This window comes from Grampus griseus, assembly GCF_964374135.1.
Source record: "Grampus griseus genome assembly, chromosome: 3".
NCBI lineage: Eukaryota > Metazoa > Chordata > Mammalia > Artiodactyla > Delphinidae > Grampus > Grampus griseus.
The window spans coordinates 158,650,512-158,662,924 of NC_139019.1; positions in this window are offsets into that span (position 1 = coordinate 158,650,512).

Sequence of the window (12,413 nt, forward strand, 5' to 3'; positions counted from 1 at the left end):
ACACTTAGAGTGGAAGATGTCGGCCTGGGTCTGTAGCATCTCTTTGCTGACAATTTTAGTTGTTCACTTATATATATGGGCAGAGTAAGCTGCAATTATTATTATTATTATTTTTGTTGTTGTTGTTGTTGGTACGCGGGCCTCTCACTGCCGTGGCCTCTCCCGTTGCGGAGCACAGGCTCCGGACGCGCAGGCTCAGCAGCCATGGCTCACGGGCCCAGCCGCTCCGCGGCATGTGGGATCTTCCCGGACCGGGGCATGAACCCGTGTCCCCTGCATCGGCAGGCAGACTCTCAACCACTGCGCCACCAGGGAAGCCTGCTGCAATTATTTTGATGCCCACAAAGATATAGGTTATTATGAGCGATAATGTTAATCCCATTCTCTTGAGGCCAGTTCGTGGAATTGTGCTGGCCAAAGACCCCGTAGTGCTCAAGATGGAGAAGCTTATGTCATGGCTACAGTCTGGTCATCATGCAGTTAGCTTTTTCCCTCTGGTGGCAGTTATAGCATCTGTAAAACAACTCAGGAATGTGCATCAGACAGTGAAAGATTCTGTGACTTTATTGTCCTAATCATTAACTACTGGAGCCCGCTCTTTTGTGACTCAGGGAGGCCTGGGAGATTTCAGCTTTTCTACAAACAAGAAGCAGGGGACACGGAGGGGCCTTTGTACTTGGCAAAGTGGGGGAGGGTTTTGCTCAGTTTCAAGGTGTTGGATATTTTTTGATGCCATTATCAATCCGCCGATTTAAATTTATTAGATGTGTTTGGTCCACTGCAGTTATAATTCTCACTGAAGTGCAAATCAGTTTGCCCAAAGTGGGTAGCTTCAGGTTGGCCCCGGATTCCTCTTGCCTGGTCCAGGTGTTTCAGGTTCACTCCCTCCCCAGTCAGCCATTTCTCCAAGGACCCCTAGTTTCTCTGCTTCACTAATGGGATTTATATATTTACCAGCCTTTTTTGTTCCTGGCCACGACTGGGGAGCTCAGAAAATGCTTGTTTCATTCTGCAGGAATTTCAGTTCATTCCTAAAGGTCTACAGCCACCCCTGGTTTTAGGTTTAACTTTGAAACATGGTAAACTAGAGCTCCGAAAGAGAACTTAAATTCTGTGGGTCAGCAGGGCGGCGTCAGTGAGACGCGGTCCTCCCGGCCTCCTAGAGCGAAACCTGTAGAGCGCAGCGCCCCGGCGGCTTCTCTGTCTTGGTTACCTTTGCTCAAAGGTTGGGGTCACGGCCGCAGTTGTTGGGGGTACAGGGCAGGGGCCAAGCAGCTGTAGACTCCGGGATGTCAGATAGGTGCGCAGAGGGAAGGGCTGGAAGAGAACGTGTTCCCCTGCCTCTGGCTGCTGCGGAGGGAAACGGTGGGCAAGCGCCTGTTCGTCCTGCGCGGTCCACTGGCTGCGGGAGGGCGGAGCGAGCGAGCAGTAGCAGAACTCGCTTAACCCCAGGGAGAAGTGACAGGGAAGTGGTGGGAGCTTGGCTAAGAGGCTTGCTCTGCGCCCTCTCACAGTCTCCCCGGTTGGGATCTGGAAAGTCACACCTGCAGCGTGAGCAACACGGTGTCCTCTCCAGAATCGAAATTTCCGCGTGGCATGGTGGATTTTTTTTTTTTTTTTTCCTGGAACAGTGAAGAGTTATTTAAGTGGGGGTAAAATGTAGGAAAGATCATTGAATTAACCCTTCTTTGGGTGGCCCTTACTACCTCTGGCAGGGACCAGACTATGCCATCCCGTAATAGGCCCCTTCCGCATAAGGTTCGTTTTGAGCTAAAGGCAATTGAGAATCACCAGGTACAGAAAAGGGTTCTCTGCCCCTATCTGCCTAAAAACAAGGCATACATTTCCCCATGGGAAGGCGGTGCTCTGTTCATGGGTACCTGGAAGAGGAAAGCCACTCATCCCCAATGACAGAGTCTGCACCCCAGATAAGTCTGCAAAAATAAGCCTTACTAAAATAACCCTTATCTTCTGTTGGTTCCCACATATATTTCTTAGTCACCTATCCAGAAATTGTCCTTTGCTAGCCAAAACCTCTTAACTTTGTTAAGAAGGGTATATAAGCTCTTGAGTCTAATCTTTCCTTTCAGTTTTGAAACTGAGTCCCCCTAAACCGAGTTTCTCTGCCTAGTTTACGGTTAACGTCTCTGTCCAAAGCTTTTTTCTTTCTCTTATCCTGTACCTGTTCCCCTTTTGGGATGAGGAGTATCAAGGAAAAGAGGAGATTGAAACTGAGCAGGATGCTGCAGGGCCTTTCTTGTGCAAAAGCCCTGCCAGGCTGCACCCCCCACCCCTTGAGTTTGTAGGAAAAGGCTTTAGTCTCCTAGCCCTTTCCTGAGTTCCAAAGAACAGATTCAAGCAGTTACTAATTAGGAAAGTGAGGGAATGCAGAAACAAAGGAAAAGCAGTCCAGAAATAATAGTTCAGCATAAAAACAGTACTAATTCCTCCTCAAGTGATATATATACATCTATGTCAATCTATACGTATGTAATAATCTGATACGTGTCTTTGAATATTCAACAGGAGCTAAGGCCCCTACTCAGGGGGCCTTAATTTAACTTAACTACGTGCTGAGACCCCAAACTGGTCCAAACCAGAAGGTTGATGATTGAGATTCCTGGAGTACCACCCTGTTACCTCACCATCAACCAGTCAGAAGAAAGTCATGCATCCTGCAGCCCTCACCCCAAATGTTGCCTTTAAAAAATCTTCCCTAAAAGCTGTTGGAGAGTTTGGGCCTTTTGAGCACAAGCTGCCCATTCTCCTTGCTTGGCCCTGCAATAAAACTTTCTCTAATCCAAACTTCCACATTTTGGTTTGTTTCGCTTCACTGTGGGTGAGGCATATGAACTTGGGTTCAACAGCAGTTTCTTGTCTCTTCTGTGGATTCCTGTGCATGTCAAATTTTAATAGAATTATATACCTTTTTTTTCCTGTTAATCTGTCTTCTGTTAGTTAAATTCATATGCCCTCAGTCACTGAATGTAAAAGGGTAGAGGGAAAGTTATTCCTTCCTTACACTTCTAAGTAAATACCAGTTCAAAGTGAGTCTTAATCCTTTTTAAGCTCATGGGATAACTCTCTCCCTTTACAATGCTACGGTTGTCCTAAATCAGAAATAAATCCCAGTAAAGGGTCATGGTTGTCTTAAAGCAAAAGGACAGCTTTATTGTTTGAAAGGTTTGCAAACTGGGGATATGCAGCCTTTGGCTGTGACTGAAAGTACATTTCCCGGGAGTGGAGGAGGCGATGGATTTTTAAAAGCAAAAACCACAGAAGCCACAGTTGGGAGGCTTGTAAGAGACTTGGATGGCTCTTGAAGCCTGACCACAAGTCCTTAGAGCTTGACTGAAACTCCTCAATGATTTGTTGTTGGAGCTTCTTGTTAGGGGCTTTCCAGGCAGGATCCTTAGCAGAATCAGAAGTCCTTATAGCTGTGTGATTGCGGTTTTTCTAAGAATACGGAATGTATGACTGAACCCCCAGCCTGTCATAACCGCTTGGCTCCATTTTATTTTGGGTCCCTGTTAACCATGCTGGGTCCATTTTGTATGTTGCTTCCACAGGGGATTCCTCTTAGTTTTACTTTTCCTTAAGGGATTTTATTTTATCTTTACACTAAGGAGCCCCCCCTGTACCTGCAGAATCACAGGCTGCATTTCCCCCCAGAACCTCTGTCCAGTCTCTAAACACTTTTTGTTTCTGTAGCTTTAACTTTTCCTAGCATATTTTATCTTTCTTTCCACCCAAATCTGCACCTATGTGTTGGTGTTCCTAATAATTACACCTAGATCCATCCTCTCTGTTCCTCCTGGTTTTTGTGCCAACAGTATTTTCCTCACAGGATTGTTCTGGGGATTAAATGAGATGGTCTGTGAAGTGCTAAGCCCCGCACTTGGCACATAGTAGGTGCTTAAAATGTTGGCTGCAGTTAATGTGGGTGTTTGTGTGTAATTTTCTCTTTCTTGGTCCTGCCAGCCCTGCCAAAGGGCCCTGCCACAAGCCAGGGTCTAGATGACACAAACTCAGTTTTGTCTGTCTTAACTGATTCACATTATCCAGGCTCACAGTTGACAGAACAACACAAATGCTAATTTATTCATTTACAATGGGAAATCTTATGTGTCAGGGACTGAAATATGCACATGGACAGGCATCATGAGATGCCTTGGTAACCAGGAAGCTGGATTCATAGTCAGAAGATCACCAGGATGGGCAAGGACGACTAAGAGAAGGATGTTCTTTTAAGTACATGTATGTTCTCTCCCACTAAAACTACTAAAGCCCCCACTAAAACTACTAAGGCAGGCTTTGATTACAGAAGTTTTGAAAAGCTAACAAACAAAAATGTCAAAATCCCACCACTAGAAATGAATTTCTTTCTAGCCTTTTTGCCCCACTGTAGAGAGTGTTCTTCTGCATGTCTCTTTAAATAGGTAAATCATTTACAGTATAATGCTTTTTATCCTGCTCTTTCTTTCAATAGTATTTTCCACCTTACTATTGATATTATGCCTACTGCCTCCCTATGTTCTGCAGTTCAGTGTTTCTCAGAGCCTAATAGAATTCCTTGGAAGCTTGTGACAAATACAGTCTTAAGTACCACCCAGAGCTATTAAAACAATTTCTGGAGGGTGGGTCTTCCCAGGGTGATTATTTTGTACACTGGAGCTGAGAATGAAAGACAGTTCGTTTCCATTAACCAGGACTATTTAGGAATGCTTTTGCTGCAAGTAATGAAAGACTGACTAAATGGTTTGAACAATGAGAACATTTCATTTTGTCGTGTGTCAAGAGCATGGTGGTGCAGACCAACATCAGGACTGGTGCAGCAGACCCGTGGCATCGATGGAGACTCAGGCTTACCCCATGTATTAGTCAGAGTACTCCAGAGAAACAGAAACGATAGGGGGAGAGAAAGAGAGAGATTGACTTATTATAAGGAATTGGCTCTCACAGTTATGGAGGCCAGCAAGTTCTAAGATCTTCAGGGTGTCAGCATGCTTGAGACCCAAGAGAGCCAATGTTTTAGTTCCAGTCCAAAGACAGGAAAAAAGCCAATGTCCTAGTTTGAAGGCCATCAGACAGGAAGAATTCTCTCTTACTTGGAGGAGGGTAAGACTTTTTGTTCTATTCAGGCCTTCAATTAATTGGATGAGGCCCACCCAAATAAGGGAGGGCAACCTGCTTTACTCAGTCTATCAAGTGTGAATCTCATTCAGAGGTAAAGAAAATGTGGCATATATATACACAATGGAATACTACACAGCCATAAAAAAGAATGAAATATTGCCATTTGCAATGACATGGATGGACTTGGAGGGTATTATGCTAAGTGAAATAAGTTGACAGAGAAAAACAAATACTATATGATATCACTTATATGTGCACTCTAAAAAAAATTTTTTTTAACTAATGAATATAACAAAAAATGAAACAGACTCAAAGATACAGAGAACAAACTATGTTTACCAGTGGGGAAGGAGAAGGGGGGAGGGACAATATAGGGATGGGGGATTAAGAGGTATGAACTATTATGTATAAAATAAGCTACAAGGATATATTGTACAACATGGGGCTTGTAGCTAATATTTTATAATAACTATAAATGGAGTATAACCTTTAAAAATTGTGAATCACTATGTTGTATACCTGTAACGTATGTAATATTGTACATCAACTATATCTCAAGTTTTTTGAAGTTTTTAAAATGTGAATTTCCAGTATAGAAATATCTGGGCACCAGTCAGTTGAAACAAAATTAGCCATCACACCCTATCTTCTGCCCTGCACTCATCAGTTGTTTGCCTTTGGATTCTCCTGTGTGCTGCTTCATGGTTACAAGAAGACTGCAGGTGGTCCAGGCATCATACGGACCTTTAAGCAGGAAGAAGAAGGAGGAACAGGCAGTATCAGCCAGCTCTCTTCTGTGCTGGTTTCCTTTTTTTAATTAAAAACAAAATCTTTCCTAAATCCACAGTAGACTTTCCCTGAACACCTCAATGGCCCAAATTGGTTACCTGGCCTCCTTTGGCTACAAGGGGGAAGGCTGGGAAATTGAGTATCTGAAAAAACAATAAGAATCATTACACCAATCCGGAACAGTCTGGGCATATTGCTGTCCCTTATAATTTGGGGACTCTGTTAGCCAAGAAGAAGGGAGGTAGAATAACTACTGGGGAAGCGTCCAACAGTATCATCCACAGTCCACAAACTGAAATCCCATCCCCGAGTGCCTCTCTGAGACTGCACTCTTGGCATCATTGGGATTTGGGATGTTTATAAGCTCAAACACATTTCTGTAGACAATTTCTTGGCTTATCTCCCCCAAACTGATTCTCTTTATTATACTGAAGTTTAGTATTTTAATTCCTAGATGGTAGCCTTCTTCCTCCTGTTTCTGTGTCTTTTGGGGTTGAGGGAGGGTGCCTTGCTGTGGACCCCATATGTGTCCAGATTGAAACTTCTCAGGGTGGAGGATGGAGGTCCTGGCACTGACTATCAGCATCGGCGGCCATGTGGTACCCAGATCCCAGGGGCAAACAGCTCAGCTCCAGAGTATCCTCCCACCCCTTCTGCAATCAGAAGCCTCCCCCTCTCCCCTTCTCCTGCTGGTTTCTGACAGATGTCCTGGATGTGCTCACAGGTGATGCCTGTGCCACCTCCCTCCCTCCAACAGCCCATCTTATGACCCGGTGCCCCATGCTGTGCTATCTTGGATTGGGTGGAGTGGTCGGGGGTGGGGGGAGTGTACATCTCTACAGGATGCAGATGAGATGTTTCTGCTTCCATGATTCAGTTCTTTCAGCAGATGGTACCCCACGCCTGCAGAATGAAGTCACAGGACCAGAGGTTTAGGAACACTGGTGCCCACCACGCAGGTAAAAATATGGACCTCAGCCTTTTCTGTAATTTTCCCTAGCCCAGCCAAGAACACGCCGTGATGTTTCACAAGACCTCACTATTGGGAGAAAAACCTACCACTGGCTACACTTGATACCCACAGATCCTAGGCAGTCTGGGTCCCTTACAGATACCCGCCCTGCTAGAGGCAGGCCTCTCCCCTAAGTGCTTCTCTGGGCTCCAATAGAGCCAGACCCAGCGGGAAGGAGTCAACATTTGACCCTGCATAAAGCTGCACTTCTAAGACCTCAAGTCCTATCTCAATATCTGTCTCTTCACTGGGGAATGAAGGAGGATGATCTATGCCCCTCAGGAGCCAACGCCTATAGGAATGTGACGCCAGTAACAATAGTAGTTAATACTGATATAGTGCTTATTATATGTCAGGCCCTGCTCTAAGTGCTTTATATATACTAATTTATTTTTCACAACATTTCTGTGAAGTAGGTACTGTTATTACCTATTTTCCAGATGAGGATGCTGAGACCCAGGGCAGTTAAGTACCAGCCCAGGGTTACCCAATTACCTAGAAACCCAGAGCCCAACACTGATTCAAGATGGAGCAGGGTTCCATTTTCTAAGAACTGCCTCTCCAAATTAGGGAAATAGAGAGCTCCTTTGATTTTCAACTTCCCCAAAGTCTTATATAACTGTGGGTTGATCCATGTTTACAACAGGAAGTCTAATTCTCGCTCTCTTTTTTTTTTTTTTTTTTAAATGGGCTCCTACTCGGTCTTGGTGTCCTGTGGTCTGTGAGCGACAAGTGGAGAAAAATGGCATCTCCAAGAGGAGATCAGTCAGCTGGGCTTGGACCAGCTGGTGCCAAAGATGTTTTCAAGACAATGTTTCAAAGATGTCAAAGATCATAGCTTCTAAACTGCCCAGCTGTGTATCCTTGGGTGATTTGCTTACTCTCTTTGTTTCCTCATCTATAGGATGCAGGGTGGTATATACCGTGCCTTCATCATAGGATTGATGAGAAAATTCAATATATCAATATATGTAAAGCACTTAGAACAGTACCTAGTACAAAATACACACCATAAGGGTGCTCAATATTGTTGATTATCACTGCAGATACAAGTTTCAGCCAGGCCTTCTGAAAAAAAAAGACACATCTACTTTTGCCCCAAAAATGAGAACAGTAGGAGAACTACTGTCCCTTCCAGATCTTTTTCCAGGGATCGTGAGTTATCCCTTAAGAGTCCCTGATAAATGATGTTTCTGCAGGTTCCTCCCTGTCTCTCTTGCAGCTCAACAGTGCCACATAAGAATTTTACACACCCATTGTGTAAAAATCACTGACATTAAAAGGCAAACAGCAAAGAGAATAGCAACATTTATAGTAAATTCAAAAGGTAAATTTCTTTAATACATAATGCATTCCTACAATGTATAAAAACTCCACAAAAGATGTCAAGATGATACTTGATCTAAGAAGGGCCAGTGGTCGATGGAGGAGATCACTATAAGGGTAAGCAAATTAAACAAGATATGATTTTTTGCCTGGAAATTTAGAGAAAAAAACACACCTGTTAAAACTTAGTCCTGGAGAGGTGTGTGTGTAAAGGGCTCTGTATTTATGGCTGGGGACCTCGTAAATTGATATAATCCTCCTTGAGAGTAGTTTAGCAGTCTGATTCCATTTAAGTTTTATTAAGCTTAAATTAAATTTTTGAATAAATACTACACTCTCATGATTCAAAATGCAAGGAGTATAAGAAGGATATGCACTGAAAATACTCCTTCCCACCTATCTCTTCCAACAACCCAGCTACCTCCCCACAGACAGCCAATGTTAGTGGTTTCTGGTGTAAACTTACAGGGATATTTTTATGTACACAAATATGTACATATTTTTTCATCCTTTCTTACACAAAGTATAGCATATGATAACTTGGAACATTGACTTCTTGCATCTTAGATATTTCCACACCATTTCATAAAGAGCTCCCTATTTCTTTTTTATGGGTGAATATTAGTCTGTTGCATGGTGTTAAGGGTTGTTTTGTATCCCCTTGAGAATTCTTCTGTTGAAGTCCTAACTCCTGACCCTGAGTAGCTCAGAATGTGATCTTATCTGGAAATAGGGTCACTGCAGACATAATTAATTAAGATGAGGTCACAGTGGAGTAGATGTTTCCAGTTCCAAGCTTGTACTACTCATTGCACGACAGGCCAATAAATTGAGAGATAAGTTGTTGGGGCAAGGAATAGCGACTTTATCTGAAAAGCTATCCGATCAAGAGGGGGTGGACTAGTGTCCCAAATAACCATTTTAATTTTCAGGCTTCTTTTATACCAAAAGGAGGGTGTGTGGCTGATTGTTGTAAACTTCTTGGCACTGGAATCCTTTGTTCATGCAACTGTCCAAGTAGGTCTGGTCACAATGTTCCTATAAACCTCCAACAAGACAAAACTTGTTCTCTGTTCTGCAACTTTTTAATGGAAAAATGTTATACCTTTAAAGGTCAGAGCCTTAAGAATGGGCTATCCTGTATATTTCAGGCTATAGGCAACATTTTTTTACAGAAGGTGCAGAGCCAGCATGACTAAGCACAGGCAACAGAGCACAAAGATTAGAGTTAAAGGAATAGATCCAATGTGGAGTCAGATTTGTTCTCTGTTACATAGATTGGGCCCTAATCCAGTATAAATGGTTTCCTTACATAAAGGGGAAATATGGACACAGACATGCACACAGGGAGAATGCTATGTGAAGATGAAGGCAGAGATGGAGTGATGTGTCTACAAGCCAAGGAACACCGAAGATTTCCAGCAAACCACCGGAAGCTAGGTGAGAAGCATGGAATAGATTCTCTTTCACAGCTCTCAGAAGGAACCAACCCTGCTGACACTGATCTTGGACTTCTATCCTCCAGAATTGTGGGACAATAGATTTCTGCTCTTTAGGCACCCCAGTTTATGGTACTTTGTTATGGCAGCCCGAGCAAACTAGTACATGTGGATGTACAAGAATTTTTTCAATTACTTTCCTACTTTGGACTTTTTAGGTTTTCTTCAATCGTTTACTTTTAAAAGTGCTGCAGTGAATGACTTTTGCACACACCATTTCATGAGTACACGACTACACCAGTATGGTGAATTTCTAGAGCAGAGTCGCCAAGGCAAAGGATGTATGCGTAATACTGTATGATATTACTTATATGTGGAATCTAAAAAGCACAACAAACCAGTGAATATAACAAAAAAGAAACAGACTTACAGATATAGAGAACAAAATAATGGTTACCAGTGGGAAGAGTGAAGGGGGAGGGGCAAGATAGGAGTAGGGGATTAAGAAGTACAAACTAGTATGTATAAAGTAAGCTACAGGACTTCCCTGGTGGCTCAGTGGTTGAGAATCTACCTGCCAATGCAGGGGACACAGGTTCGATTCCTGGTCCGGGAAGATCCCACATGGTGTGGAGCAACTAAGTCCGTGCACCACAACTACTGAGCCTGCACTCTAGAGGCTGTGAGCCACAACTACTGAGCCCACGCACCACAACTACTGAAGCCCGTGTGCCCTAGAGCCCGCGTGCTGCAACTGCTTAGTCTGTGCTGTAGAGCTCGCGAGCCACACCTACTGAGCCCATGCACCACAACTACTGAAGCCCACTTGCTCTAGGGCCCGCGTGCCACAGCTACCGAGCCTGTGTGTTGCAACTACTGAAGCCCACGTGCTCTGCAACAAGAGCAGCCACTGCAATGAGAAGCTTGTGCACCGCAATGAAGAGTAGCCCCTGCTCGCCACAACTAGAGAAAGCCCGTGCACAGCAATGAAGACCTAACACAGCCAAAAATTTAAAAAAAATGTTTTTTAATTAAAAAGAAAAATAAGCTACAAGGATATACTGTACAGCACAGGGAATATAGTCAATATTTTGTGAAACTATAAATGCAGTATATCCTTTAAAAATTGTAAATCACTAATTATATATCTGTAACTTATATAATATTGTACATCAACTATACTTCAATTTTTTTGCAAGTATTGACATTTATTTTATAAATGAGACAATGGGTATCTATAATATCCAATGTTATGGTCAAGCCGTAGCTGACTTGAAGAACTAGTTTCTCTCTCTCTTTTTTTTTCTTTAATTTTTATTAGAGTGTAGTTGACTTAAAATGTTGTGTTAGTTTCAGGTGTACAGCAAAGTGAATCAGTCATACACAGACATATATCCATTCTTTTTCAGATTCTTTTCCTATAGGTAGGTTATTATAGAATATTGAGTGCTACACAGTAGGTCCTTATTAGTTATCCATTTTACATATAGTAGTATGTATATGTTAATCCCAATCTCCCAATTTATCCCTCCCTGCCTTGCCCCCTTGGTAACCGTAAGTCTGATTTCAAGATCTGTGAGTTGGTTTCTGTTTTGTAAACAAGTTCATCTGTATCATTTTTTATTAGCTTCTACAAGTAAGTGATATCACATGATATTTGTCTTTCTCTGTCTGACTTACTTCACTTAGTATGATAATCCTTATGTCCATCCATGTTGCTGCAAATGGCATTATTTTGTTCTTTTTTATGGCGGAGTAATATTTGATTGTATATATGTACCACATCTTCTCTATCCATTCCTCTGTCAATGGACATTTAGGTTGCTTTCATGTCTTGGCTATTGTAAATAGTGCTGCCATGAACATTGGGGTGCGTGTATCTTCTCGAATTACAGTTTTCTCCAGTATATGCCCAAGAGTGGGATTACTGGATCTTATGGTAGTTCTATATTAGCTTTTTAAGGAACCTCCATAATGGTTGTACCAACTTACATTTCCACCAACAGTGTAGGAGGGTTCCCTTTTCTCCACACCCTCTCCAGCGTTTATTGTTTGTAGATTTTTTGATGATGGCCATTCTGACCAGTGTGACGTGCTACCTCACTGTAGTTTTGATTTGCATTTCTCTAATAATTAGTGACTTTGAGCATCTTTTCATGTGCCTCTTGGCCATCTGTATGTCATCTTTGGAGAAATGTCTATTTAGGTCTTCTGCCCATTTTTTGATTGGGTTGTTTGTTTTTTTAATATTGAGCTGCATGAGCTGTTTGTATATTTTAGAGATTAATCCCTTGTTGGTCACATCATTTGCAAATATTTTCTCCCATTCTGTGTGTTGTCTTTTCATTTTGTTTATGGTTTCCTTTGCTGTGCAAAAGCTTTTAAGTTTAATTAGGTCACATTTATTTATTTTTGTTTTTATTGTCATTACTATAGGAGGTGAATCAAAAAAGATCTTGTGATTTATGTCAGAGAGTGTTCTGTCTATGTTTTTTGTCTAAGGGTTTTATAGCGTCTGTCCTTACATTTAGGTCTTTAATCCATTTTGAGTTTATTTTTGTGTATGGTGTTAGGGAGTGTTCTAATTTCATTCTTTTACATGTAGCTGTCCAGGTTTCTTAGCACCATTTATTGAAGAGGCTTTCTTTTCTCCATTGTATATTCTTGCCTCCTTGTCATAGATTAGTTGACCATATGTGTGTTGGTTTATC